We start from the raw sequence: 23,514 nt of genomic DNA on the forward strand, positions 1-23,514 counted from the left end.
ATAATAAAATGTTATCACTTTCATTCATTGTTTTCAATCCTCTCATGGTGTTGTTCATTATTCAACTGATAATCTTGTTAAACCTCTTCAAGTAGCTTTTGGCCTTGATAAGTGGTGACTCCTTAGTTAAAAAAAGATCAATATTCAGATTTCTTATGATGAATCCCTTCAACATAACCTTGTATTTTAATAAAAATGACTATTGCACTTTTTCTATAGAAATAAAACAGTAAATGTTATCCAGTCATAGCTGACAGAACAAGACTATGCTACTCCCGTGAAGTAAAAGGGTCCGTTTGAAATTCTGTCCAAATTCGGAGTTCAACAGAAACATTCCAGAGTTGAACAAGATACACCTGAAGGTCGGGGGTTACAGCGACTGAAACGTTGTGAAAATGACACTCAATATGAGAACAGTAGTCCAATGAATCCAAATATGAAAACGGTAGATGTATGTTTGTGTGTCTTTGAAAATATTTAACCGATAAACTCTTAAACTACTGGTCGCATAACACCAAAATTAACAGGAAATAGTAATCATACACCAAGGATTGTTTATAACAAGTAAAATCTTGGTTTGGATGGATGAATAACGCATATAGAAATGTCAGCAAGGCGAAATACAAAACGTTAATTTCAACTTGCCGACATATTTCTATTACTTTTGCACGTGTGCAAATTCATTCATAACTTGAAGTGGTTTATATTTTATATTTTTCTTATCTATCTGTTGATAGCTCAAATGGTAAAGAATGCTGTTGGAGCGCTAAATGTTTGGGTTTTGATTCTAGCTGATGGCACCCAGGTCATTATTTATTTATTTTTTTTTAAGCTTTTGAAATCAGTACTACATACAATACAATATTCAATAGAGAATTGGCTCTGTAATAATAAATAGGAAATCTGCATGAATTAAAATAAGCATATTTTATGACCAGGCAAGCTCTTCCCCCAGCTAGTCTTACATAAACTGACAAGATTCCTTTATACTTTTTTCTCAGGTAGAATGTCATCTGTAAACAAAGATTCATTTTAATAGGTTATTCTTCACATGATCATGGGTTTTGCCTTTGTTAAATTATGATTCAGATTCGCAAATAAAAATATAATAAACAGTATCAGAGACAAGTTAATTGGATACTAACGACCATCCGATGTTGCCCGGTTGTAAAATACACTTAAATATGATATTTTAATTTATGTAGATTTCATATTATTATAGAGCCAATTCGCTATTGATTATTATATTGTACCTAATATATAGTAATGATTTCAAAAGTTTAAAATATATATATATATATATGACTTGGATGCCATCAGCTAGAATCAAAACCAAAACATTTAGCTCTCCAGCAGTATTGCTACCATATCAAAACTGTTTTTTTTAAATTTTTTTCTTTCTTTCTTTGACGTACGAGTCACCACTTATCAAGGCTTGGAGGCTACTCGAGGATAAGGGTTAATGAGTGTGTAGTAGTCAATGGGACAATATCTTGGTAATTGTTAGTAGTGAAAATTTTGTAAATCGGATTATGTGAGTAGATGGCTCCTGAAGAAATTGTTTACGTTGGACTTGAAGACGACCATATTGTAATCAGCTATAAAGCAGGCAAATGGAAGAGTTTCACAGGCGTGCAATTCTAAAAAGAAGCTTTGTTCATGGAATCTACGTTTAGGTTTAGGCACAGATAAAAAGTGGGGGAAATTATTGATGGTTTCAGCTAGATGAGTGTTTTTTTTTTTTTTTTTTAAGTCAGGCCAGGGAGGGGGCATAGATTGGGAGCTTAGACAAGCACTTGCCATGAAACTAACGATAAAGCAGAGACAGGCTCGCAACGTCTCTTCTGTAGGAAAGAGGTTGCAGAGAAGAGAAAAGGGCATCCCTCACTAGGCTACTAAACCTATTTTGAACTCTGTCAAGGCAGGGTAAGCTGCTTCTAGCAGCTCCTGCCCAGATGTGGCAACAGTACTCCATCGTTGGACATACCTGGCTCTTAGATAGAGAATTGCATCAGCAGTGAGATATCTACTGAAGTGGTAGAAGGATTCCATCATTTTTCCAGCGACCTTGGCAACAGATTTGATGTACGTGTTCTATTTCAGATCAGGAGTTAAGATCAGACCCATATGCTTGTCAAAACATGGAGCTTCCTCAAGATGAAAGCCATTCATTTTAATTGATGCCAGACAGTGGGGTAAGAGCGTTGATGTAAAGATAGAAGCTTAGTTTTATATGCATTAAAATTAACCAGCCACCTCTTTCCCCATTATACCACGTGCTCAAGATCAGAGGAGAGATAATCAGAATTTGATGTGTTGTCATAGATGGTGGTGTAATCAGCATAAATGTCTTTGAATGATCTTAGGATATGATTTTGTGGATCATTTACGTAGAACAGGATGAAAGTTGAGTCCAGGATGGACCCTTGAGGGACGCCAGCATTAATACTATGAGCTTCTGATTTCTACCCATCAATGTCTACTCTTATGAACCTATCAGAGAGAAATGATTTAATAATTGAGAAGATATTTCCAGCTATACCGTAGCTGGAGATCTTGTGGAGGAGACCTTAATGCCATACCCTATCAAATGCCTTTGATATGTCAAGAGCAATTGTCCTAGAAAGGTTGCCTCTGTCGAGAGATTTGCTAATCATGAGATATAACCGTTACCACATCTGCTGTATATCTAGCAACACGGAAACAATATTGCATGTCACTAAGAAAGTTATTTTTGCTGAGGTAGTTGACTACTTCTCTATTTAACAGATTCCAGCAACTTACTCATGACGCACAGGAGACTAATTGGTCTGTACTGAGAGGAAGATGACCGATCACCAGAATTCTTAAATACAGGATATACTGGTGAGGTTTTCCAGGGCGATGGGAAGCAATTCTCCTTAATGCTTAAACAGCTTTGTAAGTATGGGAGCTAGTTCTGGTTGAAGCTTTTTCAGCACTATAATTGAAATGCCATCAGGACCAGTTGCTTTACTGGAATCAAGGTTTTTGATTAGCTTGGCAACATCATGCACAGATATTTGTATGTTGCATAGCGGGTTTTCAGATACAGGAGGAAATACGGAGGAGGGGCTTGATCACATAGAGTAGAATTAGCTAGAAAGTTCTTGGCAAAGAGTTTAGCTTTGTCTGATGTTGACGAGATTACCTCAGGTTCATTGATGATGGTTGAGATAGAGCACACACTTCTGGTCAGGATCCTGTTTGCTATTTGCCACTTTGGACTTAACGGACTGAGCATACAACTCTCTCACCTTCTTTATCACTCTTTTACAGTGGTTGCTGGCAGTCCTAAAAGCGACTGTAGTTGCAGTACATCTATTACATTGGGAGCAATGGAACAAATGATTTCTGTGCCAATGGCAGCAGCACATTCTGGAGAGGTTCACATCTGGCTGTTAGGTTTTTACTGGAATTTTTTGAAGGGTATGAAGTGGTCTATACCTACAATTAACCATTCTGTCAGGTCTGATACTATAGAGGACACATTCTTTTTTAACATGGAACACAGAGGTAGATCTGATATAAATGTACAGAAATTATCTTAATCAGCCAAAGAGTATCGATATAGTGTACGATGGAGAGGTACATCTGAGGACTTACTACATTTTGTTTTTATCTTAACTTATATAACCGAGTCTTCGGAAAATCCCAGTGGAGACAGAACAGATGAACATGGCTCGAGGCAATTGGTGAGAAAAAGGTCTAGGAGACTTGCATACTGACCGTCAGTGTCGGCCAAACAGGTGGGTTTGTGAACAATCTGAGTTAGGTCATAAGCAATGGGGAAATCATGACAGAACCTCCCCTCATCATCTGTCTTGTTTGAGTGGGCAAACCATTTTACACTGTGAACATTGAAATCTCCAGACGTGAATGTTAGCCAAAGGATGAGCAGACAGGATGTGGTCAATTTTCTTAGATATGCTCTTAAAGATAATAACTTTGCTGTTGTGAAAGCGATAGAGGGCAAATATAAACGTAGTGGTGTGAGCAAGTGCAACACAAAACACATATAGGATAATTTAAGGGCTTCTCTGGAAATGTCCCTACCACATGGGAAGCCATCTTTAATGTAGGCACATATTCTATGCCCATGGCGATCTCGAGGGTCAGATTTTGATGTTAAGTTAGAGTATCCTTTAATTACAAACTCATCTAGGGAAATAGTCGGTCCAGTTAAATGTATAAATAGTGTATAAATGTATATTTGCTCATGCATAGACGATACAGATTAAGTCAACTTTGTTTGCCAAGTCCCAATTTTTTAATTTTGACCTCTTATTAGCTTTTTTTTTTTTTTTTTTAATATCTATATATATATATATATATAGATAGATATAGATAGATATAATTTTAAAATAAATAAATAAAACAGTTGATATCATAAAACATAAATGAGATCACATTGATTTTCAGTGAACTGTACAATATAAGTAAAAAATATATTTAGTGATTGCAATAGTTGCAACTAGCTTCATTAAGAAAACATTATTTTTATTCTCCCCGCTCCCCTTTTTTTTTTACGTAGGCATAACCACTTATCAAGACAAAGAGCCACTCGAGGATAAGGGTTAAGCGTGTACAGTAGAAATTGGACAATATAGTAACCATTAGTAATGGAGATTCGGTAAATTTGTTAACTTATATGAAACGGCTCATCAAAAACTTGTTTACGTTAGACTTGAAGACAACCATATTGTAGTCAGCTGGAAAGCAGAAAAACTGAAGACAATTCCATAGGCGTGCAATTCTAAGAAAGAAGCTTGGCTCATGGAATCTATGCTTAGGTTTAGGCACAGATAAAGAGTGGGGGGAAACTAGTGATAGTGTTTTCTGTTAGACAGGTGTTTCTTGTGAAAGTTTGGTGAGGGGGGGGACCATAGAATGGAGCTCAGCCAAGTACCTGCCATGAAAATAACGATAAAGCAGAGACAAACTCGCAACATCTCTTCTGTAAGAAAGATGTTGCAGGGAAGAGAAAAAGACATCCCCTACAAGACTACGAAGTCTATTTTGAACTCTATCAAGGCAAGATAAGTCCTTTCTAGCAGCTCCTGCCCAGATGTGGCAACAGTACTCCATCCTTGGACGTTCCTGGCTCTTATATAGATAGAGAATTGCATCAGCAGTGATCAATCTACTGGATCGATAGAAGGATCCCACCATTTTTCCAGCGGCCTTGGCAATGGATTTAATGTATGTGTTCCATTTAAGATCAGGAGTAAATGTCAAGCCCAGAAGCTTGTCAAAACATGAGGCCTCCCCAAGACAAAAGCCATTCATTTCAATTGATGCCAGATGGGGATCAGAGCGTTGATGATGTAAAGAGAGAAGCTTAGTTTTAGATGCATTAAAAGTAATAAGCCACCTCTTTCCTCATTGTACCACTTGCTCAAGATCAGAGGAGAGAGAATCAGAGAGAACTTGGTCGTTTACAGTCTTAGATGCGCTACCATAGATAGTAGTGTCATCAGCATATATGTCTACGAATGATGTTAGGATGTGATTTGGAAGATCATTAATGTAGATCAGGAAAAGAGTTGAGCCCAGGATGGACCCCTGAGGTACTATGCATTAATACTACAATACTACTTACAATCTATTTTATGTTTGACATAAAAAAAATAAAATAAAATGGTAGTTATAGTTGAAATAACTTGAAGCAACTCTTTTCTTGGGTTACTACACTGAGATGCAGGAGAGAGTCCAAGTTCTTTCCTAGGATTACTCCTTTTACTCTTGATTCTTATCTTATATTGCGGAGTGTTTAGCAAGGAAACATCAAGTCCCATTTTTTTAGTTTTCGGTACAACTTTAACCATTAGGCCAAATACTCTAACTATTATACTAAGACACAACCCCCATTTAAAAATTCAAATATTTCAGTTTTGCATTAAATTTGACTTATTCTCATTAAACATCAATTTAGATTCTCTAAATTTCAATTTCTTAAGATTCCATAAGCTTTAGACATTTTCTAGAATCAAAATCACATATCTTGAGTTAAATCTTCGTAAGGGGACGTAAACCTTGTACCACACTCTTCTGTTTCAGGGTAATTATTTTTAATTTTAGTGTTTATGTATAAACATGAATTTAAACCTGATAATTTTCATAATTTGTTCTGGATAGATCCAAAGCAAGTTTAGGAAAAAAAAAACAAATGTATGATTTTGAACTGATGGTTGTAAGGAAATGATAGATTAACAATTTTAGCATTTCCCTGTACAGGCAGTTATTTATAGAGATGTGAAATTTAAAACATTTTTGAAAAAAAAAAAATAAGCTGTTGTTGAAATGTCTTTAGATTTGCCAATTTTTATTATTTTTTTTTAAACCTAAGTTAATTTGTTCAAAATGAATTTTCTTTTTGAATTAGTTTTACTCATTAGTTTTTTTGTTTTTTGCTAATTTTATTTACTCTATAACTCGTTTCTCTCTCTCTCTCTCTCTCTCTCTCTCTCTCTCTCTCTCTCTCTCTCTCTCTCTCTCTCTCTCAGATGAAGGTTTAATTTTGCATTAGCAAAATTGTTGGTGAAAAAAAAATGATTTTGACATGTTCTAATAGTCAAAATATTGCAATTTGACTTGACAAGTGAAATTCTATTAGTTGTAAAATACTGTTTTAATAAATGTATTTATTTATTTATTTTTTTTATTGACTTTGAGAGTGAAGGAATAGTGATTGGCCTAATAGATATCGTCACAGACTATGAAATTGGCTGTGGCGAGTTCAAATCTTGTCTGATCCATTATCATTTACACCTTTATACTGTTAGGGAAAGGTATTAACGCACCTATCCTCCAGCTTTGAGTAAAATAGCAAGACGTTTTCATTTATAATAACGTTTCAGCATTAAATAACCTGAAAAGGAGTAATTTAGCACCAAGTAAATTTGTATGAATCAACATGGTACTTTTTTGGACCAATTTCTCTTGTTGGCATTGATTTCCCACAATTCCTTCTAGAATCAATATTTACTGGAAGGACCATGTAAAGGATGCTAAGAAATGGTGTTATGGAACTGGCTCGATTTGAACTTAGCACAGCCAGGTCGTCAGTCTGCATCATTATCATCTTCAACCACTATCACCTCCTGATTTAACAGAAAACCAAATCTAGACAAAGAATATTGTTTGGGAAATTTTTACATTCCTGTGTCATTGATTTAGAAATTATTCAAATTGATATTATATTATGCGTGTAACCAAGCTGTTTGAAATGAATTCTACTCTAAACTTTTCTAATTTTGAATGCCGAAATGAAAAGTAAAGTTATTGTATTTTTTTTATAATTTTGACATGCGATCTTTGCTACAACACCTCCAAAATAGTAGAAACATCTTTCCATTTAACCTATTAATCCATAGAGAGGCAGATGAATAATCTTTCTTGCTAATATTTTATTATTCCTCTGCGGATATAAAAAAACTCTTACTATTTCATTTTTGCCAAGAATTGGTGTATCTGAAAGCTAGTGTCTTTATGCTAGTTTCTTGATTTTAATTCTTTTCTTTTTGAATTTGATAAAAAAAAAAACTAATGGGTTTTACTTTGATAAACATGCAAGTTATTTTCACAACATCCATTTTTTCTATATATAATAAACATATTGGCAGATCAATATTTTCTAGTATCCTTTAAAATATGCTTCCCGAATATATATATATATATATATATATATATATATATATATATATATATATATATATGAATCGAGCTTTTATATCTGGTTGAGATAATTTTATAAATATTAATTTAATATTTATAATTTATTTTAATTTTACCATCTTTGATCATTTTGGTAAATTCAATTGTAATTTTCATTTTATATATATATATATATATATATATATATATATATATATATATATATTTTCATTTTATATATATATATATATATATATATATATATATATATATTTTCATTTTATATATATATATATATATATATATATATATATATATATATATATATATATATATATATATATATATATTATACAACCGGGGTTATTTCGTCCTTCAGCTGTATTGCAAGATTTTATCATAGGCAAATGTTTAAAATTCTCTGCTTAAAATGTCTTCCTCTTCATCTGTCACCAATACCAGACGCAGCAACTGCTATTGCTTATCACAAATATCTTTCCTTAAGATACCTCTTTTATTTCGCGCACCAACCCTAACCAAATGCAAATAAACCTTTTAAATGGTGTACTTAATTCTTTCTTAACGAAAATTATTAGCTCTGTAATTCTCCTAAAGCAAGAAGGCACAGGTTCTTCTTGTACGTTTTCATAACGCTTGAAGATGTGTATTTGCAAGAATAATGACCGTTTATTCCATTCTAAATCGCTATATTGTTCACATTGATCGAAAAACTTGGAGCTGCCACTGCTGTCGTTTCACTTGAACTGTTACAGGTTCCTTTCTATGAACTGCTGCATTACCTGCTTCTATGCTTTCTTAACCCATCGTAAATCCATTCCAGTACTTTATTATAATATATCATAATTTACAAGCGTCTTTTTTGTGCCATTAAATGTCTTGGATTTAGTTATGTCTGCAAAACTCATTAATATTATTTGCTTCTTTTATCTTTGAAGTATTTTAAATTTCAAACCGTATTTTGGTTTATTTTGTTTGTTGGTGAGACCAACAAGTCTTCGATTATTTTAACAAGTATCTTATCGTTATTAGATTACCTCATGTTAGTCTTCCACACACGCACACACGCACGCATAAAATTGGTAAGATTTTTTGTTTCATTTAAGCGTCTTTGGTGTAACAACACAAAATTATTCTAACTTTAGTTTTTTCGGTCTTTACAAAATAAATGATAAATAACAGATCGTAAAAATAAAAAAAAATTATATATAAAAATATTCCATATTATCTAATCAGATGTTTAAATATTTCTTTTGATAATAACTATAGCAATAAATTTCCTTAAATATAGGCTACTTTTTATATAACTTGAATATTCATGCAGTCGGTCTGCATATTGCGTATATTCAATTTGTAAGATTTTTCATCAAGAATTTCTCTAGTCACTTATATTATCCTCTCAATATTGTCTAAACAATTTGCTAATCATACACACACACACACACACACACACACACACATATATATATATATATATATATATATATATATATATATATATATATATATATATAATCATGCACATTAACATAGTTCCTATGAAGGCAGTGAACAATCTATGCGTTGCTTTCGTCTGCAGTAGCCATATTTTATGTTTTGACATATTGATGCGAGTGCATTGGCCGACGATTATCTTTTGAAAGATTTAACTGTTAATTCTAAATATTAGTAATTATTATTTATTTATTTTTTTTTTTTTTACTATCATTAGTAATACTTCTGTTTCTACCGCTTTCTTTCCATGCTGCAACTATTGCCACTTAACTACTAGTAGAAGTAGTCATAGTAGTAAATACTTTGATAGTCACCGCTGTTCGGAAGACTATATTTCGAACCACTGCTACTGAAGTACCTTTTCTAGCATTTGAGAAAGACAGAAGGGTTATACCTTCAGCAACAACAACAACAACCTGTTTTTTTCTCTCTCTCTCTCTCTTTTTTGCAATTTCCCTTTCTCTTTCCATCTCTGCTGCATAGTTGACGACATTCATTCATTGAGTAGGGTAGCACAGAAGAGAAGAGGAATGACATCACTGCCTGGTCTCCCCCCCCTTCCTCCTCCTCCTCCTCTGTTCCCTTGTCTCATACTGACTGACTGACAGATCGATAGAGCTACATAGAACTGCTACAGCAGCAGCAACTCTTGCTGAATCTATGCTTGTTTCCTTGGTAACACTATTGGTAAAATTCTCTTTCGCCTTCCTCATTACACCTCTACAGTACAAGGAAGAAAGAAAGAAAAAAAGAAATGGAAATCATCACACTTCTCTTTGCCAACTGTCCTCTTCATATACAACTGCTGCTGCTGCTGCTCGACTAAAGCTTAGTTCTATGTTCAGCTAGATTCAACAAATCAGAAGATGAAAAAAAAAGGCCTTGATTTTACTAATTTTCTTAAGGAATAATAATGCAGAAATTCTTTGGCTTATTAAAATTAGATTTTTGCTGTGCAGAGTAATCCACTATCAGAGCTGTAACAACAATCAGATGCTAGTTCAAGCATTAACATTAATTTCAATTCTCTTGAATACATTTAGCCATTCCTAAATCTATTCTCACAATGTAGAATTTGTTGATAGAATCTTCTGCAGCAGACTTGAAATATATTTCATTTATTTATTAGACTTTCTTTCATAAATCTATTGTCAATTTTAACTGAACCCATCATTTGCTGAAATTCCGTCTTTCACGACGGATCATTAAACCGAAATAAAATAGATAGGCTACTTTTGCTGAATAATGTATCCAGGAAAAATATGCTGTGTCATTGGTGGTTTTGAATAGTCATAGTTGCCATTGCTTTCGCAAAAATGGATGATTAATCACTTTAAAAAAAAAAAAATTTTTTAAAGAAATTGAATTATTGATTAAAATAATATTGTTTTAAATATCCGTTTTTTTTCTAATTTTAATTATATAAGATAGATTTTGTGAAATGATTAAGTGGAAATTACTGAAAAAAACATTTAACTTACACATTAAAATCTTCTATGGAGAGATTGACAATTGATCATATTAAAACTTCAAACCAAATACAAATAGGTATAAAATGAAGTACGATAAATATTTTAAGTTAACAATTTCAAAAAGTAAATTCCTTAAATTTAAATTAAATTTATACGTACCTATAACATGTTTTTTTTTTTTAATTTTTTTTTTATTTTTGTAAAATGTGAGTAGAGAATCCAATCGAGTTTATTAGCTTTTTTTTATTTTTTTTATTGAATTCTTTTGCTTTTTCTTGCATCGTTAGCTTTGACGTTTTATGGTTTGACAAAAATTTAAAAAAATAATACATTAGTTTAATATATTTTTAACTTTTAATTTTAACGTTTTAATTAAAAGAAAACTTTAATTTTCACAGTATTTAATTTTTGTAAAACTTTAATTAAAAATTCTGGAAACGAGTTTAATTTTTTTTCAATCGGATAAGTACTACCATTTATATGAAAACTACAAAATTCTAATCGTTGAACCAAATATACGAATTAGTTCATGCATACAATTATTAATTTTGTTTGGTCAGTAATTTCTTTTTTCATGTATTTTATACATAAAATACAAGAAAATGAAAAGGCCATGTCTTGACTTTCTAAATTATTGGAAAAGGATCAAGATGAAATGCAAAACTTTAAATTTGATTTTCTTGTCAAAAATATTTTTTGAACAAATACAAGTGTGTTTTTTATTAATGAAAATCACTCCAGACAAGGCATGACGCCACCTAATGTAAGGCAATAAAATATATTATTTCAAGGTCAAAAGCTAGCTAACAATAAATGTTAAATACATAGATTCCAACCGAGAAAACAGCAATGCTTCCCCCTTTGTTAGAAACATTGCTCATGGAATGTAAGGACTGAAGATCAAAATAAGGAAAGGGACAGTTATGAAGTTGCCAAAAATAAATCCAGAATTTACTTTCTACTTGGATTATTATTATTTTATTTATTTATTTATTTATTTCATAATTTATGATAAATGTATTTTCAGAGTGAGGAGGAATCAATTTTCATTTTTCGACAATGTTTTTGTTTTACAATTTCAAAGAGAATAAGAAATCTAATCACTCACCAACAATAAACACTAAGATTTTTTTACAGGAAGAATAATTAATTATTGAAACACAAGTTGCTGGAGAATGTAACTAGTGTAAATAGTTTCAAAAATTAACATTGACCGATTTTGGTATAAAGAATAGATTGTATAGACAGTATTGGGGATTTCAGATGAGATTTGATTTTTAAATCTGGAACCATTGAAAGCTATTAGTGATGGAAAGAGGAGGTAGAAAAAATAATGAAAATATTTTTGATATTGAGGATTAATTGATTCACTTCAAGTATATTACTAACATGAACAAAAAAAAAGCAATATTCTCAAAAGTGCTCATTACACATGTGGAGCTTTTTTTTATAAAAACAATAAATCCAAGCATTTGGGGAGGGTTTGCTTTGGCTTTTTAACTACAACATTCATTTGGAGTCCTGTTGATACATGAAGAATGTAGAAACGTTAACCGATCCGTGTAGAGTCGTTACAATCTTTATAGAATTTATTTTATTTATATCATTTTTAAAGATGCCCATAGAGGCATACATAAAAATCATAACCGAATCATAAAAAATGTTAATACACCCCCTCGTCCTCCTTTCAACTTGCTAATCATTAGAGACTATAAGTTCTTAACTAGTATTATTATTTTTTTCTATTTTATTTTTGATTATTTAATTTAGTAATAGGGAAATCAAAAATATTTAAAAACAGATTACAATCCAAACTCTTTCATAGATATTAACTAGTTTTTTTTTCTTTTCTTTCATGACAATGATGCTACTTCTCGCTAATTACGTTTGCATCAATTAAGAAAATTGTTATAAAATTTTCTGTATAAGAAAAAACTTTAGTGAATAACCTTAAGTTTTTGTTTGAAATAATTTTTTTTGTGTACAGTGACCTATTTTTATATTAAGTTCTCAGTTTAATACCGTTAAAAAAAAATTTTTTTAAGTATTATTTGACAATAAAAAAACTAAAAAAAACTTTTAATGTAAATATGATTTGTCAGGTGTAACTGGTTAAGAATGAATAAGCTTGGGAGTGAACTTAAGCACCTTATCAAGAATTGATGGTCTCTTAGTGAAATCATGTGACAGAGAGGATCGTTAAGTTTGATCTAAGCTATTTATAAATTATCGCATGCAGGTAAGATGTGACACAAGGCTATCTTTATATGGGTGAGTCAGCACATTTTTCCTTTCGACAGTAATTCACCCCCCCCCCCCAATCGCCCCCCATTTGAATGGAGACGCAAAGGATGATACGAAGCCCTCAAATAGTTGAAGGTCAGTTGCTGACAAGATATTTTAGTAAAGCTAGTCTCGATCTAAGGTTCTTTATTGTAAGTCAGTGCACTTCGGATTACCCAAAAGCAATTCTTAAATGTAATATAGTTAAAGTTCAAATCATTATCTCCTTCATGAAGAAGATGCCTGCCTACCCAAGTAACAAGTGGACAATATTTGAAATCTGTATCAAAAGATATATATGAATTATAGAAGTTTCCATCTCTTCCTATCACCTTAACTCTTATATTAATTTATTCATATCTCACGGTATGTTCTAGTCAGTTAATGCAGATTATTTTTCTTTAAATTCTTTTAGCTTTCTCTTCACAAATGTTGGCAACCATATCTGTACTGGTTCTGGTGCAGTGTTCATACTGGGCTGGTTGAGGCAGCTCCCCTTTCAAGGAGGAGGTTTCTCGGAAATATTAAATTCAGTCTCCAGTAGCATATATATCCAGGTTAGAGGGGAGGGTATCAACGTCATTTTTTTTGTTCTTTCCTGAAACATGCCATCATCCCTCCATCATACAGTGCCTTGTTTTCTCAAATGGTCACCCATCTGGTATTGGCCATAACTTCAGTGATCTAACAAGAACCAGAGTGTTAATATACTTATGTTGTGTACCATATCTCTCTAAGTAATTCTGTTTTTTCATTTTTGGAAATTCAGCCTGAATTGACAACACTGATATGATTTTGGGATTTTCCTTCTATGTCATGTCAAGGCTTGAGAGTATAGTTTATTCTATTTTAGTGGAGGAAGGTGAACAGATGGATTTATTATACCTTTCCCAAGTGAAAGTAATGGAATAGTCTTATAGTTATCATTGCAATTTTTTTCCCCTTAAATTGTGTAAAAAAAAAAAAAAAAAAAAAATGAATATCAGCCTATTTGGGGGGGGGTAACTCGTAGAAAACTGAATATCCTATTTTCTTTCCGCATTTATTGAATAAAGCATTTATTTATGAACGTCAAAATGCTTTATAAATGACCCTAATAACCTGTAATCTTGTACTTTTATCTATATCTCCTGAATATAAGCCCAGTCTAATAAAACTAAACAAGTAGTGATGATGGTATATATACACAAACTTTGAATGTTCTATCGTCTTTTTTTCACTTTTTATTGTTTGTTTTGCCTGCTGACTTCCTGACATTCACCGTTTTGAACTTTCTATACCTATATCTTTTAGTGGCATTGCTGATTTAGTATGATTAAACTGGGTTCGTGTTCAGAAGAGATGGATAACAATTATAGGTTATTAGAATCATTTGTAAACGTCTTTTATTTATATATAATAAATAAATATTTGTAAGTAATATATTTCTTACTCTTTATTCCCGCAAATCTTTTTCTTGTTGCAAAGTAATATTTTATCCTCCCCATGCTCGATGTGCATATTTTAAAACCTAATTTAACTAACGAATTCCCCTTGGGACTTTTACTTTAGGCTTTTTAATTTCCTCTTATGTCAAGCCTCATTAAGAAAGTTCTGTGAAAGTCATTAAAATCCCACCTTTTGCTGAAGAAAACCATTTAGGATACATTTTAGTTTTAAATTTTTATTTGTTTTACATGCAGAAAATGAACTAAAATTTGACACGTAAGGAAGATGGCTCTTATATATATATATATATATATATATATATATATATATATATATATATATAAATTTGAATTGAATAATATATATATATATATATATATATATAAATTTGAATTGAATAATATATATATATATATATATATATATAAATTTGAATTGAATAATATATATATATATATATATATATAAATTTGAATTGAATAATATATATATATATATATAAATTTGAATTGAATAATATATATATATATATATATATAAATTTGAATTGAATAATATATATATATATATATATATATAAATTTGAATTGAATAATATATATATATATATATATATAAATTTGAATTGAATAATATATATATATATATATATAAATTTGAATTGAATAATATATATATATATATATATAAATTTGAATTGAATAATATATATATATATATATATATAAATTTGAATTGAATAATATATATATATATATATATATATAAATTTGAATTGAATAATATATATATATATATATATATAAATTTGAATTGAATAATATATATATATATATATATAAATTTGAATTGAATAATATATATATATATACATATAAATTTGAATTGAATAATATATATATATATATATATACATATAAATTTGAATTGAATAATATATATATATATATATATATATATATATATATATATAAATTTGAATTGAATAATATATATATATATATATATATATATATATATAAATTTGAATTGAATAATATATATATATATATAAATTTGAATTGAATAATATATATATATATAAATTTGAATTGAATAATATATATATTATTCAATTCAAATTATAAGTTTTCATTACCAATTTAGATTTTTCAGTCATAACTGACAAATATTTTTATACTACCAGTTGTCTGGGCATGCCTACATAACCTTTTTTTTTATAAACTGTAAATATGGTACAATTGAAAATTGACTAGTTAGAATCAAAGATTGATATGTCAGTTTAAATGCTATTTAGGTCCAACTGTTAAAATCTCACAAGCTAAATTTATGTTAGAAGATACGAAATATAACTTTTTTTTTCAAAAGAGTGGACATTTGAAATAATTTAACTTCGAATGTGATTAATGCACACATAGAGATAAAGAATATATTGTTGCTGTTAAAAGTGGCTATGTGGTTATTTCTAACATTTAATTAAAGAGAAGATAAAAAAAAGCTAAATATATCTCAAAAGCACTGCTTAAAGTAAACCATCCCTTGCGGGTAGCACCTGCTCTCTTTAAATTTCCGATAACTAAATAGCAACCTAGGCTAGCAAACTATTATCTTCACTGGATCACCCATGCATTTGGCATCTTTTCAAATATAAGTTGAACGTAAAAAATCACATTACTAAATGGCACAGTTTCTGAGAATAACAAAAAAGTAAGATTTCTCTTGTGAAAAGAGAGAAAAAAAGAATTTTTTTATATTATTATTAGATTGTTTACTTAAAAAAAAAAAATGCTGCTAATCTGTAATCTAGAGCCAAACTAAACAAAAAAAAAAGTGCATAGATTAAAACTGAAAGATAATTTTCATGGTGTTTAACTGACCTTATTACTGCATAATGTTATGTTAATGCATAAATCTAGAAAAGAACAACAAAATTCCCTTGTATAGCAACACTTACACAATACATAGCAATTACATCGATTTTAATAGTTTCAGTCTCATTTTGTTCGTACATGTATTTGCTTTTGTTCTTTTTATATTAGTTGTTTTATGAAGTCACTTGTTTAACAAGGTTGTGGCGTTGAGTAGCCCCAACTCTAGACTCCAATATGTTAAAGGGTCCAACATCTACCATAGAAAACCTCTCTTTTTTTTTTTTTTTTTTTTTTTTTGCTGCTACTACTAATAATTTAGATATTTAGCCTTTTTCTTTTATAGAGGATAGACATGTTTTAATAGTCTCTCTTAATTGAACTATTTCCTTTTTCTTTAGTCAGACTCTTAAAGTAATGAATTTACTCAAATTCTTAGCACATCTCATTATATTTAATCTGGAATATTTCATCTAACACGCTCCAAACAAGACATATTGCCACTTGGGACATATTTAAGATTGTCTGGTAGGCGGCTGGGGAGTTGAGCAGCAAGTTGTTCGCATTACATTTAAACTTCTGTAGGTTAGTACAGTTAGGGAAGCAAGAAACGGGGAGGGAATACCAAAGTCAAAGTTGAGGGAATAAACTATTAGAGTAGAAGGCTTTTCGGCATCTAGGGATCTCAACAGTAAAGAGGTGAGATTTTGCTGCTTGTCAGGTTAGTTTGTAGTATGTACGTTAAGGGAGCACAAGTGCTATGAGTTCATCAGAGCACATTCCATTAAAGTACTTGTAAAATAGGCACAGGGATGCGACATTGCAGCGATGAGACAGACGTTTGAGATTGGCCGATATCACAGGATCTATTAGATTTGAGACTTTTTTTTTTTTTTTTTTTTTGACCCTATCTATTAGTGAGACTAGTGGTAGATGCACCAATCCAGATGGTCAACATTTAGTTGAATTATCTAATACTCCATATGCTATTTAATTACTTTTAAATGATAGCAGAAAACCTGCATTGCTTTAAAAAAAAGATTTTTCATTAACAATTTCTATTATGAATCTATTTAAACTGCAAGCCTTTTTATTATAATGAATAAACATTTTCTGTTTTTTTTTTTTTTTTTTTTTTATAGACACATGTATCCCTAGGTTCCTCTTTACTTGTCTCTTCATGAAGATAGAGTTAGACACAAAGTCGGTTTTTAATGTGGGGAAAATCCAGCTCCTCAAAAAGGGTCACTCTGAATAGGAATGAAAATTAAAATTGTCTCAGTCTAAAAGGATTTCTCCCCTATTGACCGAGGACAGAAAAAGGTGAAGTGTGGTATCAGAACAAATACTACACTTTGTTCTTAGCCAAAAGGCCAAGGAGGTTATTCTGATTAAAATCTTTCTAACAGTTTCTGACACACACACACACTTCATTTTGTTTGTATTTCTTGCCTTCATTTTAAATAGGAATAAAATTATCAAACTTTGCAACCATTCTCCAATTCCTAGGACACTGAATTTATATATCAGTCTCTGCAGTATGTATAATAATTTATACACACCTTAGGTCGCCATCATTATCTCATCATTAGGGCGATAACAACAGAATATTATCATTTTTTGACTCTCGAGTATATATCCGACATAGTTAGACACGGTTAATCAACCGAAAACCACATCACTCTATATAAAAGCATATAAGATATCAACGGATACACACTCGAAGGCCAAAACAATGAAAAGAATATGCTGTTGTCATAGCCCTACTCATTAATTTTATAATGTTATACATCTGCAGTTACTTCAAATAAAAGATTTATTAGCAAAGTGAACAGTTACAGGGAACGAGAAAGAGTTTTTTTTAAATACTGTATCCGTTGATATCAACCTGGGTCATGCTCTTTATAGTTAACATCATTGATCATTCTCTCCACTCGCTTTTGCAGTTTTTGCTATGCAACATTGGCTCTGACTCCATCTCAACTTTGACTTCCCCTTCTAAGCATGCAATCCCTCTACTGTCATGTACATTAAAAATCACAGCTACATAGAGATTTTAATTAATTAAACTTCTACATACAATTGATGTACAAGTCGGATATCGCTCTTAATGTTGTTTCTAATTTTAACTTTTATTTTAAATCTTTATAGAAAACAAAAAAGTATTCATGTATTTTAAGTCTACATAATTTCTATTATATTATATTACTGCTGACAAAAGTTCTAATTGTTTTCTTATGTATCTTGTGTGTTCTTTTTATGAATATAAATTATTGAAACCTAAATTGTTGATTTTAATTGTCCAGACTACTCCACCACTCCCTAGGAAAAAAAAGAAAACGAAAGTTCTATTATTTATTAATGTTCTTCCCCCGCCCCTCCCGTCCACCATACTTTCCTTTTAAACCTGCCATCAAACTTTATAAGTTGCCATTTCTATACTTTAGCTATTAAAATTGAACTTCCTATATCAATTTTCAGACACTTGTATCAAGTTGTGACATCTGTCTGCTCTTGGAAAAGAGGAGAGTAAGAAAGAAAAAAAAAGAAAGAAGTAATCCTGCCCCCCCCCCCCACACACACACACGTGTGCTTACTGTTCATTGGCAGCATCTGGTTGTTTATTTGAACTATGACATGACCTCGGACTTATTCAACATATTTTTATATTTGTTGGCACAACTCTTTTGTAGCCTGTCATTTTAAGCCATGATATAATGCCTTGTAACAAAATACCCAGAACCGGTAACTGTTGAAAGATCGCTCAAACTGAAATACAATTTTCAGTACTGATGAAGGATTACCCGTCAAACGTGTATTGTTTCAGTGATGTGTTTAATTAGAACTCATGCCCCTTTTGAGAAAGTCAGTAGTTTGTTTAGCCACTTAAAAAAAATATCGTTGGGTCAATTGTAAAAAAAAAAAAAAAAAAAAAAAAAAAAATGCACTTTGCGTATATGTATGCATATACACGCACAAAAAAGTCAGGGGGGGGGGTCTGTTACTCAAAATGTTTCAGATAGTTTCACTTTTTAAAAATATGACTAGTTATTCATGTTAACAAGAGATGCTTGTGAAATTTTATTTTCTGACGGAAAAAAAAATCTGGCTGGAGGATAAAGTATACTCCACTTCCAACTACCAAAAAAGTAATATAATTATAATAACTTTTTGTAGTTGGAAGTTATAATTATTATAATTATGCTTTTTAAAATTAAATTGGAAACAATTATGATCTTATATGTTTAATATTTAAATTTTTAAAACGAATAGACAATGGGTTATTAACAGCTTCATCAATAAAATTCATAGAAAGATTAAAAAAATCTTTTTTAGTGAATAAACAATTGGACAAAATAGAAAAATGTATACAAGACATATATATATATATATATATATATATATATATATATATATATATATATATATATATAATAGTAAAATGTTATGAAGCCATCTATTATTTGGTCAGACCAAAGAATTTTGTTTTTAATTTTTGCAAGTAAAATGATTTAGTTTTAGTTAACTTCATTCTACAAACATTCACACTTTCATGCTTTACACGTGGAATGAAAGAAATTGAGACAAACAAATTGAAACACTATAAACTGTATGAATATCTAGTTTCCATCTTGATTATTTTATGCATATGGTGCTATTTGAAACGGTGTCTCGAATTATATGCTACTTTCAAAGAGCTAAATGATTCTTGATTTAGATAAGCAATATCTATCTCTACTTTCTTTTATTGACTAGTGCTCCAATCAGTCAAATTATTCAAAATTGAGAGCAAGAATAATATTTGATCAGGATGATAATGATGCCTCCATTGCGTCTCGAAAGACAAAGGATACCCCCTGTAAAGGCAGCCGGGCATGTAATTGTGGGGCAAAGTTTGCGCAATCCCCAACCGCAACTCTCCTGAATCGGCACTGCTTGAGTCCAGTGGCAAGAAGTCCAGGATGACCGGAAACAATGCCGAGATAAGCGGAGAGCACATACAGCTCCTGGAAGTCCCAAATGGTGACCTATTTAGTACTGACCAGGTTCAACGTTGATACCAGCTCACACGTTTCATTAGTAATCAAGCAAGTATAACTATTTACCAAAGAGTAGTGATGTAGCCATTGATTAGAAGGGGGGGGGTATTTGATGCTGAAGCACAATACCTATTGTAAATTGAAATGTATCTATAGTTAGGTAGGGAGGGAGATAAATGGTATTAATGCATCTGCTATTCTGTAAACTGCAAAGGTATTTATTGGGCAAATCCTTCACTAAATATTGGAATAAATTATATTCCAAAGTTTGCAATCTTTGCAGAATTGTCTTAAAATTAAAATTGCTCCAAAACAATGCAAGAGGCACTTCACGTGGTTGCTTGGTGTGGAGTAAAGAATTTTTGTGCGATAGAAATATTATGATTAAGATAGTGGAACTAAAAGTTAAATATATTTATGTTGTCCAATAAAGTTAATACCAAGAAAATAGCCAATGCTTTTTTAAGGTGAAAGAGTGGCGAGGATAACAAAAAAAAGTAAATAAATAAAACTAAATTTTATTTCAGGAAGATCGTCTAGGTATAGTGGAAAACATTTGTTATATGCTTGTTAACATTTTCATACATTTGAATATCTAAGGTATTTATCAACCTAGATAGTCTGTACTTCAGTAAAGACATTGTACTTTGACCAATTGCATCAAAAAGAGAATGAAATATCACCAAAAAAGCAGTTATAAAAATGTGCTTAAGCAAATAATACAAACATATTAGAAGTAATAGAAAAAATATGACAAAATATTTAGCTGGACGAAATTAGTTTCGTTTTTTTTGTTTTTTTTGGGGGGGGGGTCTTAAATATTTATCTATAAAATAATGTATATGTATTAAAATAGATATTCGTAATTTATTTATTAAAATAACTTTTAAATAAACAATATGTTAATCAGCTAGATCGTTCACTCTTGAGATGCGATTTTGTTTGAAATATGAATTGTCATTGGAGTAGAAACAATGGTTAAATAATGAGGCATTCTTTTTTGATTAAAATTGTTAAAATAAAGTCTGAGATAAAAGTTAACAAATAAAACAGGAATTATGAGATAGGTACTAAGTTTTAATTACAGACACATAATCTCCATTATATAATAAGATGTCTCTAATATGTTGGATTTTGGAAATAAATGATATCTAAATAAGTTTTATTAACTATGCTGTTTTACTTGTTCATGATACTAACTGATGTTTATTTTGTGCAACAAGAGAACCAATGTTGTCAGCAGTATATTTTATATATATTATTTAATTGGAATTCATTATTTAGATGAGTTTTATTTATCAATTTTTATTTATTGCGGACTATTATCCTCATCTTTTTTTAGTTGTTGTTTCACGACATTTCGGCCAACTATTCCTCTGGCCTTCATCAGGTGGTAACCACAATGGGATAGGAACTCCGAATCCCTTAACTGCATCCACAGCAATTATTGCCTTCCATAGTTGTTGTCGTCTCACCACGTTTTTTGCGGTTACCACCTGATGAAGGCCAGAGGAATAGTTGACTAAAATGTCGCGAAACAACTAAAAAAAGATGAGGATCATAGTCTGCAATAAATAAAATTAGTGTATTTTATATCTACAAAAAAAAAAAAAAAAATGGCAAATCTTTGACAGTAATATCTGTTATATATGATACTGACGAATGATACTGCCAGGAGAATTTTGGTAACAATCTGCCACACCTGGATTAAATTTTAAGAAAAAGGGATATGGAAGCAACATATGGATGTAAACTCTGGTAAAATAGAGATGCAAGACCAAAAATCAACCCACCATATCTAATCCCTCCAAGTTTTACTTCTCATCAATCTTAGACACAAGTTCAAAATCATCATTCGATGTTTTAAAAAAAAAAAAAAAGAAAATCTTAATTGAACAATAAAATCAGCATATTACTGATGACTCACCTCTTTAGCATCTTCAAGATGTATGTATCAATTAAGAGCTGTACTACTGAGTATGTTAAAATATTTCCTAGGCTTAAACCAAACACAATTCAATAAAGAATCATTGAAAAAAAATCTCGAACTAATCATAATCAAACTAAAAGAAAAGAACAATCATTATACAAAAAAAAAAAAAAAAAAAAAAAAAAATTGAGAGATTGAAAATAAGGTCATACAAAAAAGATGCAAAATAAAAACATTCCAAAAGTAAGGAAAGAATGGATACGGAACAAAAAAATATTTTTTTAAAATAAATAAATAAAACATGGGTAAAGAAAAAAAAAAATCATAATAAATTGGAACAACTGTCAAGGACTAACGACAAATATTAATGGATTGCTTATAATGCTGAAAGCAAGACTGTCCTGCAGTTGTCTGCCTCCACAAAACTTTCCGCAAACATGATAATATCAATATTAAAAATCATCAACTATTCGATTACGTCCATGATACCGGATACAGTGCTTCCAGAGGGCTTTAAATACTAGTCAGAAACTATATACCTCAGAGCAAAATAAATACAGAGATAAAGATCTAAGCGATTGTTGTAAAGGTTACGCTGCATAGAGCAATTAATATATGTTCAATATACCTTCCATCAAGCGACAATATTGATGACAATGAACTTAAGAAACCTTTCATTCTAATACGAGATTTTAATAGTCTTGTGGAGGACAGATATTTTAATGGGTGGGGGTGGGGGTTGAGGGGGGGGCAAATATATAGACAAAAGGGATAATAATTTGGAAAGATCACTGAGAATAATCTCTGCTTACTCAATATTAAATATATAAGATATTGTCAAGGCTGCTGTAAAGAAGGTGGGCTCCCTTTTCCATGCTAGAAACTTATCACACCTGTCAGTATCCTATATAGAAAAACCAACAAAATTATATATATATCTACTATTATATAAAAAGTTACTTTGTGTGTGTATGAGTTCCAAAACAGCTGAGCTTATCTTTTGCAAATTTCACACAAAGGTAATTAATATGCCTGGCAGTGTTCTTAGATATATTTTGTACAGAAATTCGTCTGAAAAGTATCAAAAATCGAAAAAAATCCAATCCGTAAAAGTCTTCTTATATAAATAAAAAAGACTTTTTACAGGGGAATATTTTACTGCAAGCAGCAAGGGAGAGAATAAAATCTCAAATCATTTCTTTAAAAAAAAAACAGAATTATTGACATCTGGAAATATAGCTCAGTGGTAGAGCATTCAACTACAGAGCGAATGATCCCCTATTTAAGGGCGAGTGTATCTCACCATT

The 23,514-nt window shown here is 30.8% G+C and overlaps 1 protein-coding gene and 1 pseudogene across 2 annotated transcripts in view; one reads left to right on the forward strand and one right to left on the reverse strand.

The window, feature by feature from the left end:
* The window catches only part of LOC145253816 (guanine nucleotide-binding protein G(o) subunit alpha), a 290,147-nt gene that overhangs the window by 86,196 nt on the left and 180,437 nt on the right, over nucleotides 1-23,514 (forward strand). The window lies entirely within an intron of this gene.
* Nucleotides 17,477-17,623, reverse strand: LOC145284773 (U2 spliceosomal RNA; annotated as a pseudogene).

The sequence above is a fragment of the Euprymna scolopes genome, chromosome 1, assembly GCF_053919585.1.
Source record: "Euprymna scolopes isolate OS-2025 chromosome 1, ASM5391958v1, whole genome shotgun sequence".
Classification (NCBI taxonomy): domain Eukaryota; kingdom Metazoa; phylum Mollusca; class Cephalopoda; order Sepiida; family Sepiolidae; genus Euprymna; species Euprymna scolopes.